Source organism: Gorilla gorilla, chromosome 17 (assembly GCF_029281585.2).
Source record: "Gorilla gorilla gorilla isolate KB3781 chromosome 17, NHGRI_mGorGor1-v2.1_pri, whole genome shotgun sequence".
In the NCBI taxonomy this organism is placed as follows: domain Eukaryota; kingdom Metazoa; phylum Chordata; class Mammalia; order Primates; family Hominidae; genus Gorilla; species Gorilla gorilla.
Window position 1 is genome coordinate 52,034,481 of NC_073241.2, and position 11,258 is coordinate 52,045,738.

At 40.6% G+C, this 11,258-nt stretch overlaps 1 long non-coding RNA gene across 1 annotated transcript in view; it reads right to left on the reverse strand.

The window, feature by feature from the left end:
- The window catches only part of LOC101127617 (uncharacterized), a 71,918-nt gene extending 61,340 nt beyond the window's left edge, over positions 1-10,578 (reverse strand). Inside the window, exon 1 of the long non-coding RNA XR_008673686.1 lies at positions 10,527-10,578. This is a non-coding gene — a long non-coding RNA (uncharacterized lncRNA). The remainder of the gene's footprint in view (positions 1-10,526) is intronic.
- Between the last annotated feature and the right edge of the window lie 680 nt (positions 10,579-11,258).

Consider the following 11,258-nt stretch of genomic DNA (forward strand, 5'->3'; position numbering starts at 1 on the left):
GTTGGGACTACAGGCGTGAGCCACGGCGCCCGGCCTCTTCCTCTTTTTATAAAGGCACTAATCCCGTTGAAGGACTCCACCCTCACAATCCAAACCTAATTATCTCCCAAAGGCCCCACCTCCTAATATTACATTGAGGGTTAGGATTTCAACATAGGAAGTTGGGGTTGGGCATAAACATTCAGTCCATAGCAGATACACACAACAACATGAATAATTATCAAAGATAGTATCCTAAGCCAGTCTCAAAAGGTTATATGCTATACGTTTCCATTTATATGATATTGTGGAAAAGGCAAAACTATAGGTACTGAGAACACATCCGTAGTTGCCAAGGGTTAAGGTGGAGGAGGATAGGACCATAAAAGGATAGCATGAGTTAGTATTTTGGGTGATAGAACTATTCTGTATCCTGATTGTGATGGTTATTGCATGAATTTATATATGTTAAAACCTCTAGAGCTAAAACTCTCCCCAAAAAAGTCAATTTTGTTGTATATTAATTTTAAAAATTAAAAGATGGTGTTAGATTCTAGTTAGGGAGCAAGCGTATCAGAAAAGGACATTTATGTAAACCTAAGTGTACTACAAGCCGAGATCATTACCAGTTATAACTAGGATATAGCGATTGTCTATTTAAGGGAAAGAATTTTTTTTTAAGTAATGGAACTACGGTTAACCTTACAAACTTCAAAATAGTAAAATACGTGAAGAGAAATTAACACTAGCCTGTGAATCTGGCAGTGGGAAGAAGATTCACTGGCGGAGAAATAAGGAATCCTGCTCAAATATCAGACTCCAGAGCACATCAAATGGAGCCTGAGCCTGAAGATGAGTGTAACGACAGAAGAACGTGAGCAAGAGTCAGATCTGAAGAATGGAGAGGCATTTCTTCACTGTCTCCCCCACTCCTTTTTTTTTTTTTTTTTTTTTTTTTGAGACGGAGTCTCGCTCTGTCGCCCAGGCTGGAGTGCAGTAGCGCGATCTCGGCTCACTGCAAGCTCCGCCTCCCGGGTTCACGCCATTCTCCTGCCTCAGCCTCCGGAGTAGCTGGGACTACAGGAGCCCGCCCACCATGCCCGGCTAATTTTCGTATTTTTAGTAGAGACAGGGTTTCACCGTGTTAGCCAGGATGGTGTCGATCTCCTGACCTCGTGATCCGCCTGCCCAAAGTGCTGGGATTACAGGTGTGAGCCACCGCCCCTGGCCTTTTTTTTTTTTTTTTTTTTTTTTTTTTTTTTGAGACAGTCTTGCTCAGTCGCGCAGGTTGAAGTGCAATGGCGAAATCTCGGCTCACTGCAACCTCCGCCCCCCAAGTTCAAACGGTTCCCCTTTTTGAAGAGAGCAATTCAGAGGGCCATTAACTATATAAGCACAAGAAAAGTCCAAAGATCCTGGAGCTACCTAGGGAACAGAGCTCCAAAGAAAGCCTCCTGCGTGGAAACTTCCCTGAGGAAGAGCTGATAACACCTTAAACCTCCTCTGGATTCAAGTTAAAGGTGAGAGGGAAATTTTCCAGTGGAATCCTGCCCAGCAGTTAATTACAAATGGCAAATTTTAAATCATCTCTGCTTTGGTGTTCTGTGTTAGAATGGAAATAGAGATGGACAAACTGTTTTACTTCTTTCATTTACTTTGTAGCGCTGGGGTGAGGGGACTCTAGGCTGTTTCGTTTCAAGGAATTGTTTAGACTTTTTATTAAATTTTATTTTAATCAAGACGGAGTCTCGGTCTGTCACACAGGCTGGAGTGCAGTGGCGCTAGCTCGGCTCACTGCAACCTCCGCCTTCTGGGTTCAAGCGATTCTCCTGCCTCCCGGGTTCAAGTGATTCTCCTGCCTCAGCCTCCCGAGTAGCTGGGATTACAGGCGCTCAACACCATGCCCAGCTAATTTTTGTATTTTTAGTAGAGGTGGGGTTTCGCCATTTTGGCCAGGCTGGTTTGGAACTCCTGGCCTCAAGTGAGCCTACTGCCTTGGGCTCCCAAAGTGGTGAGATTACAAGCGTGAACCACTGCATCCAGCTCAGATTTTCAAAGTGAGGGTAAATTCTAGGAAATAAAAAAGAAGATTATAGAGGTGAATAATTTAAGAATTTTAATTAATGCATAGAAAATAATAATGCATAGTGCTGGTGTCTTAGAATATGTTTACTATATATTCCTTGAATATTTCTGAAATTCGTCCCTTCATTTGACAGAGCTGTATGTGGATTACTACAAATGTCCACCAGAGGGAGACTCAAGACTGAGTTTTCCCCTTGGGGTTCCTTCAGGTTTAATTAGTACTTGGGCCAAAATCTCTACCACATGTTGTTATAGGGAGGCAATCCAAGACGGCGAAGAGATTTATGGTTCTGGAATGAGATAAAAGGATAAATAAAGGGATGGTTCTATCCTTAAACATCCCTGCTTTTTCTCTGGGGCTTGGGTCACTTTCTCTTACTGATCCTCTGAGGTTTGCAAAACTGAGTTATTTGTCTGCTTTTGAAAGCAAAGCCCTTAGGATTCCTGGCACTATCCACGCTGAAAAAAACTGTAGGAATACTCCCACCCACTAGCAAAGAAATGTGTCACTCAACTCACAGGAGGCATTTACTAAATTCAAGAGATCCCTCCAGGGATTATAAATGTTCTGCCAGAGCCAAAGGCAATCTAGTCCCAAGCCATACCATGGAATTTGGTAGAGGATGGTTTTAGTCTTCCCTGAAGTCTTCATTTGTTAGTTCATTCAACAAAGAGGAAGACTTTATTAAGAGGCAGGTATTGTTTCACTTTTTAAAAGATATCTCTAATTATAGGAAAAATCTAATAATGAAATGAATTTATCATTAACATGCAAAAGCTGTTCTAAAACAGATTTCTGAATAGAACATGTTGTTGGTATAGTTTACATTTGAGATTTTAGGAAACATTTTTATATCACCTATTATGTGCAAAGGGGAAAAGCTTTTTGACAAACAGATATTAACATAGAAGTACAACTATGAGGCACTGCTGTGATTTTCCTTTTCAGAGTTTTGTTTTTTAATAAATCAGACATAGATGGTTGCACAATTACTTTCTATTCATGATCACCTAATTTCCCACATTAAGCCCTGAAACCAAATCTTGAAAATGAAAATAAAATTAGACGGCAACCTGCCACCCACTAGGGAACAAACACCTCTACATGCCTTGGCTACAAATTTAACAATAAAAAAAGACTTTAAATCCCACTTTAATATCTAGGACTTGGGGGGTCTGGGGTCAGGTAAAAGCAGGGTAATAGCAAAGGAGTGATTTTTTCCCTTACTTCTAGGTTAAGCAGGCTGGTTGTACGGGGAAGCAGTGACTGGTAAAGAGTTAAAGCTCACAGAGTTAACTCACTGGTTAAGAGTTAAAGCTGGTTAAGAGTACAAGCTCACAGATTTGTAGTGAGAAAGAACCCAAGCTCTTAGCATCCTTTTCCTTGGGCTCTAAATCAGTTGTGGGAAACAGTGAAAGGTAACATACAGGACAGGATTTTTTTAGCGAGATCACCTTCAGCCATGGTTTCTGATGCAAAATGTTCTCCCGCCAGCACCCAAGACCATAGATGCTGTGGCGGTGGTGGCAGCAAACACTGGGCATGCTTGGACGGGCAGCCACAGGATTGCCATGGTCTCGGCAGGGTCTAGTAGACAGAGGTCTTGTGATATCTGCTGGGAGTCATGGGAACAAGTGGGAATTTATCTTTGGTTCCAGAGAACATAAAATGACCCATTTCTTCCAGTTACGCAATAAAAGAGAAACTTAAGAAGGAAAAATGAACCAGTATAAAATGTAAACTTAGCTGTGTCTGTTTTGGTCCTAGAGGAGCAAAGGTGATTGGATTGACTGCAGAGACTATGACACCTCGCCATTTCCTCTTGTCCATAAACAGACACAGAATTGCAAGAACTTTTACGGCCAAAGGTTAATCATAGAAAGGGATTGGTTTCCATCTCCAAGAAACAAATCCGTACCAGAAATCTGATGACATGTTCCTGGATGGACCATAAAAACCATTTTCCTAAATAACATCAGCTGACTCTCTGGATTCTATCTTTGGGACTATCCTCAAATTCATTAGGGAAATCATTATATTGAATCAGTTTAATTTTACCAGGGTATCACACCATTTGCAAAGCTATGTCATACAATCACATAGTCAGTATGGATGAAAATACTATTAATTAGAGATAAGCATTTGTCCAAGAACTTGCTGTAATAGGATCTTGTGGGGATTTATCAAATCTTGTGAGGATTTATCGTAGTCCTTTGCCAATCAGAAACACAAAATAGATTTAGATGTAAAAATGGAGTTCTCCATCTTACAGGAATAGGTCCTTGTGACTTTTTCTTTCTAAGAAAAAATATGCGCTCATTTCATTATTCTCACCCTCCTCTCCTGTTTAAAGAAATATGATCTGGTAGGAAATAACAAGCAATGAGCCTTAAATTTTAGTATTATCTTTTTAAGAGTTTCTTAAAATTGCCTTTTGAAAGTAGTTTAGGCTTAGGCCCAAAAATAATTATACTTAGGTCATAAAAACAGAATTTCTAATATGCAAAATTCTTTTAGAAAATCTTTTAAAACATAATAACAATGTAAACCTTACTCTCCATTTCTTTATGAAGAATGGAAATTAAACATGATAAAATAATCTAATTTTGGCCAGGCACAATGGTGTTTGCCTGTAATCCCAGTGCTTTGGGAGGCTAATGTGGGAGGATCACTTGAGCCCAGGAGTTCAAGACAGCCTGGGCAACACAGCAAGACCCTGTCTCTACAAAATATTTAAAAATTAGCCTGGCATGCTGGTGCATGCCTGTAATCCCTGCTACTCAGGAGGCTGAGGCAGGAGGACTGCTTGAGCCTAGGAGTTCAAGGTTACAGTGAGCTATGATAGTGCTACTGCACTCATGCCTGGGCAACAGTACGGCCCTATCTCTTAAAAAAAAAAAATCGAATTTCTTCACAATCAACTTTTGAATGACTTCTTAAATGACAAAATAGGCTGGGTGCAATGGCTCATGCCTTAATCCCAACACTTTGGGAAGCTGAGGCAGGAGAATTGCTTGAGGATAGGAGTTTGAGAGCAGCCTGGGCAACAGAGGAAGACCCCATCTCTACAAAAAATACAGAAATTAGCCAGGTTTGGTGGTGCATGCCTGTAGTCCCAGCTACTTGGGAGGCTGAGGTGGGAGGATCACTTGAGCCCAGGAGGTCAAGGCTACAGTGAGCCGTGATCTTGCACTCCAGCCTGGGTGACAGAACAAGACCTTGTATCAAAAAAAATTAAAATAAAATAAGTGACAAAATATATTTATCTTATAGCTTAATATATTTGTGTTTCCTAATGGAAAAGTTGTAAGATAAAGTCCCACAGGAATGAATTCTAGAAAGGCTCTATAATTATAATTTATGTAAACTACACACTTGTATATTATAGCTTTACAAATCATGTTACACTCTAGTAAAACTAATCTAATAAAGTAATTTCCTCAGTGTGCCCCCAGACAAAGCTCAGAGAAACATGTGGCTTAGCCAAAGGTAGGTATGTGGTAGATCCCAGCCCAGAATGCAAGTGTCCTAATCCAGTGCTCTTTTTTGGCCATCATGATGTTCCTACTCTCTGCTAGATTAGCTCTTGCCATCTCACCATGTTCCTGAAGCCCTCCTCTAAGTGTTGAGCCTCTGGACCTCCCTAGTCTGGGTTCTCTGACATAACCCCTCACATCCCACCTGGCCTCCCTTAGCCCATCCTTCCTTGGTCATTCTTCCTTGCCCTTTGCTAATAAGGCCACGCTAGCATATATCTGACTTGTTTTCTCCATAAAAATCTACATCCCCTTCCCTTAACTGTAGAACTAGATATTCTCTGCCTACCAAGGTTACAGTTATCTTGCCTAATAAATTCATCTGTCTATGCCATGCTTGTCCAACCCATGGCCAGTGAACCACATGAGGCCCAGGATGGCTTTGAATGTGGCCCAACACAAATTTGTGAACTTTCTCAAAACAGTATGAGTTTTTGTGCAATTTTTTTTTTTTTTTTTTTTTTTTAGCTATCACTATCATTAGTGTATTTTATGTGTGGCCCAAGACAATTCTTCTTCTTCCCATGTGGACCAGGGAAGCCAAAAGATTAGACACCCCTGGTCCACACACTAAGGAAAGAGGGCTAGAGAAGCTCTTTCCCCTCCTAAGTGACATCTGCATGGCTTCTGGAGGAAGAAAAGAGATTACAACAGTAGCACTCTTCAGACCAGCATTGAAGTACCCCATGGAGGCCCTTTATCAGATTATTGATACATTGAAAACTACCAGATCTCTGTCTTCAGTCTTGATACCTTACTGAAGTTCCAGATCTCTATATCCAATTGCCTGTTGGAGTTAGTGTGACGGTCAGTTTTAGTTACCTATGGTTAGTGGTCATACTGGCCCTGAGCATAGACTTAAAGGGCCTCCATGGGGTACAACTCAGATGTCTTTTTTCCAGGAATAATCACATCAATCTCAACAACCCACTGCCTACCCAGAATGACCCCTATCTTTGAGAATAAGTATTTTAGCACAAGAAGATTCTGGCCTTTGATTGGAACAAGATCAATGCAACAACAGGCTTAGCAGCTTACAAACAAAATGGGAAGTAATAATAACTTGTTTATAGAGAACACCTGCCACAGGCCAGACACTGGAGACACTATTTATTTTTATTTATTTATTTATTTTGAAACGGAGTCTCACTCTGTCACCTAGGCTGGAGTGCAGTGGCACAATCTCCGCTCACTGCAACCTCTGCCTCCTCCGGGGTTCAAGTGATTCTTCTGCCTCAGCCTCCCAAGTAGCTGGGATTACAGGTGCACACCACCACACCTGGCTAATTTTTGTATTTTAGTAGAGACAGGGTTTCACCATGTTGGTCAGGCTGGTCTCAAACTCGTGACCTCAGGTGATCTGCTCACCTTGGCCTCCCAAAGTGCTAGGATTACAGGCGTGAGCTACCACAATATTATTAATTAATTTGTTAATTAATTTAACATATATTCAAGGGTAACCTACTACCTGCTAGGCACATTTTAAAGTCTAGAGATAAGAGAGAGTATGCTATTTGGGGGGGATTCTAACTTTATTATTCAATACAATCAGAACATAGAGTTCCAGAAAAGAGTGGAAAAAGATAAGGCTCAAGAGGTAAAGCCAAGAAGGCAAAAAATGAAGAAGACCTAGTGTCACACAAAGGATTTTTGACATTTATCTTTTATAAATAAAGAAAGGAAAGGAGAGAGGAAAGGAGAAAAATAAACTTTTTATCTGAGGAATGTGAACCCCCTCTAATTATCAGGCCTAGAGGCATTGAAATGTGGCAGCATGTGAAACAGTCACCCATTCCCCACTTGAGCTAAATAATTGCCTCTTAAAGCCCCTTGCTATGTGGGTTCTAGATACTGACACTAAGTAGCCATAAAATGCCATACCTGGACACCATAACTCACACCCTATAGTTCAACAATGTATAGCCAATCACTAACCAATGTTATTTCTGTAAACCAATGAGAATTCCTGCCAAACAACTTTGTATCAGCCCACTCCTTGTCTCTTTTTGCCTAAAAAACCTGCTTGTAACAAAGACCAAGTGGAGCACTCCCCAAGGCAACTTGGAAGTGTGTCACAGGCAGCTGTCCTCAATCTTAGCCTCACAGGCAGCTGTCCTCAACCTTGGCCCAAACAAACTCTCTATATGAATTGTTCCTCAGTTTCTTTCTTTGCATTGATAGATGGAAAGAAGGAAGACACTGAACAGTTTTAATTAGGAAAAAAATTTGCATTGTAGGAAAATTCCTCTAATAACAGTGCAGAATTGCAGCAGTAATCTAGGAGAGATAAAGGCCAGAACGAAGGTGGTGACAGTAGGAAAAGAGGGAATTAGAAATGTCCAAAAGATAGCAAAGGTAGAATCAATGGCTCTAGTAACTATCTGAAGAGACTGAGCTGAGAATGGGGAGGGAGAAGGTGAAAGTGACCGCCATGTTTTTGGTTTGGGCAGCCGGGTAAAGGAGGTGCCATTAACTGAGATAAGAAGGAGAAGGAGCATGTGTAAGGAAGAAGACAATGGTTTGATTTTTGTCCTTTGAATTTAAGATGCTGGTGAAATATTTTAACTATATTAGAGTTTTCCAGAGAAACAGAACCTATAGGATATATAGACATATAAGAGGAGATTTATTTTGGGAATTGGTTCATGCAATTATGAAGGCTGAAAAGTCCCATGATATGCCATCTGCAAGTGAGAGAACCAGGAAAGCTGGTTGTGTAATTCAGTATGAGTCTGAAGACCTAAAACCCTGGAAGCGTTGAGGGGAGAACTACTGGCCTAAGTCCCAAAGGCCTGATAACCAGGAATTCTAATGTCCGAGGGCAGGAGAAGATAGATGTCCCTGCTCAAAAGAAAGTGAATTTGCCCTTCTTCCACCTTCTTGATCTATCCTCAGTGGATTGGATGATGCCCACCCACACTGGTGATGGTGGATCTTTATTCAGTCTACTGATTCAGATATTCATCTCTTCTGGAAACACACACAGAGATATACCCAGAAATAGTGTTTTCACAACTATCTGGGTATCCCATCAAGTTGACACATAAAACTAACCATTATACTAACTGTCCAACAGACAATTGGATATAGAGATCTAGAACGTCAGTAAGGTATCAAGACTGAACACAGAGATCTGGTAGTTTTCAGTGTATCAACAGTCTTCACCAAAAACATCTAGAACTATTCCTATTTTACAGATTAAAAGCCCATACTGCATATCTATTGATGCCATATGCCCAGAACCCTTTCCTTCTTGATTTAGTAACAGCCTCCATCTTTAAAAAATGAAAACCATTAAAAAACCACTTCTCCCAGACCGTAGGTAAGTGGTTTGGGTGGAGCCAGTGTCATGTCCTATGCCCTCCAAGGCTAGTGACCCAAGCTGGGCCATTATAGTACCTTACACTTCTGGCCACAGTCTCAAGGTGACCTGATCAAAAGAATGAGAATCTTGAGTAGATTTTTATAAACTATAACTGGTGTGAAGGTCTCCTTCCTCTCATAGCAAAACTGTTCACATGTCTGCACCAAACTACTAATATACAACACAGACAGGCAGAAGTGCAGTGGGAGGGAATCAAACTGAGGTCCATGAGAAGCAGAGAGGAAGCCCAGCTGCAGTAAAACCTTGGTTCCCATGTGTTCTACTATGCCCCTGCCCTTCTAGTTACATCCACCGTGAATCCATCCCAGGGGCCAAGCTAGTTCAACTTGAGTCTTTGTCCCAAGTAATAAAAGATCTAGAAATTGAGACTTGAATAGTTTAAATGACTTGACCAAGATAATACTCAGACAAGTAATAGGCAGACCTTCAAATCAAACCCAGGGCATTCTGGCCACTGCATGGTATTGCCAAGTTCAGGGTTCTAAAGTGATGCCCACTTTCTGGCTAGAGGAGAATCTCCAGACTATGTGGTTGAGTGAACAACTACAACAAAAAAAATAGTCAAGACCCGGGTTCAAATTTGGACAAGCTCAATTACTGCAACATTAAGCAAATCAATTACTCTCTTTGAGGCCCACTTATAAAATGAAATAATATCACTCCTGCTCACTCTATAGGTGTTTGGTTAATTAAGGATGTTAATACATGTGAGAGCATTTTGAAAACAGTAAAGAACCTGCCCCAAGGTAAGTAATGCTAATCTCTATCAGAAATAGAAATGTGTATTGAATCTATTCTCTCTCTTGTTGCTAAAACCTACAATCTTAGGGGTGGGAAACAGAAATCAAGAATGTTATCTCATCCATGTTAATTTCCATCTGAATAAACAGTCACTTCTGTGTTATTGTTGTTACTGAACATTTATTGAAAGCCAGACAGGGTCTGGGTGCCCTGGAAAATACAAAATCTAGAGAAGTGTCTGGGAAAGGCAGGAAACCCAGAGCAATGCTTGGCATGGTACTTGGGAACAAGAAACCAAATGTGTGGTTCCCAAGTCCCCTTCAGAATTAACATAGCACTGTGTCCACATTACTGAGCCTGTTCTGCACTGCCTATTTCCATTCCCCCCTCTCATGGGGCATTTTGGAGACTGGTAAGATAATTCAGTATGCAGGTCTTGGGGGACAGAGTATGATGTTATGTAATTAGGCTTGACTCTGTTTATTGCAGACATCACTTCATTTTGAAAACAGAAATCTGTCTTTTCCTTTGGGGCATTTTTTATAACATCATAAGGATGTCAATGTTTCTCTTTGCTGCACAGGTATACTGTGCTTAGACAATAGGAAATTTTTGGCCTGAAAATGTACATGTAAATCATATTTCATCAAAATCAAATTACATCCAAAATACAATTGAGGCGTTCACTATTTCTGGGGTCCCTGTGGAAAATCATACAAGAGGCAATACTGCATATAGGAAAGAATGGAGGGTGGGAGCCAGAAAATCAAACTCAAGCCCCAGTTCAATCTCTTCCTACCTGTGTGACTTTTGGTAAGTCTTCTAGCCTCTGCCCAACAGTTTTCACATCTGTAAAATGAAGATGCCATGAGATTGTTTTTTTTTTTAACCTACTTTATGGATTTTGTGAGGACCCAGTGAAATGTTTTAGAGGAGGATAAAGAAAGGCTAAATCCATATCCTCTAGGATTTCAAACCCTCTTCATAAAAATCCACTTACAAGAATTGGAAACAACACAGAGGGGAAAGCAAAGGGTATGAAAATGAAGCCATTTTAAGCAACAAGCGTATTGCCACACATAGCCAGACTCCATACATTATATTTCTTGAATGAATAAAAAGAAGGTATAGCTGATTCTGCCACCATTTACTATTCTGTGCCTTGGGAAATCTCAAACAGCCTTACACTTGGGTGGCACTCACTTATTCTTACAATAAAGATCACCAGCAACCTAATAAAAAATAACTCATTCTTAGAGTGCCACAGTTGCACAAATCACTTGCATGCCTTAAGTGATTCATTTGAGAAGTCTTTTCTGTCACAAGATATGTCTCTCAGAATGTGATTCTCAAGACACCAGAGTCAGAATTACCTAGATTCATGTAGCAAATGTAGAATTCTAGATCAAGCCCACATCTGACAAATTAGAATCTCTGGGGATGTGTCTGGATAATTTGCATTTTAACACACACACACACACACACACACACAGATACACACTAACCCACTCCTACACTGTAATTCCAAAGT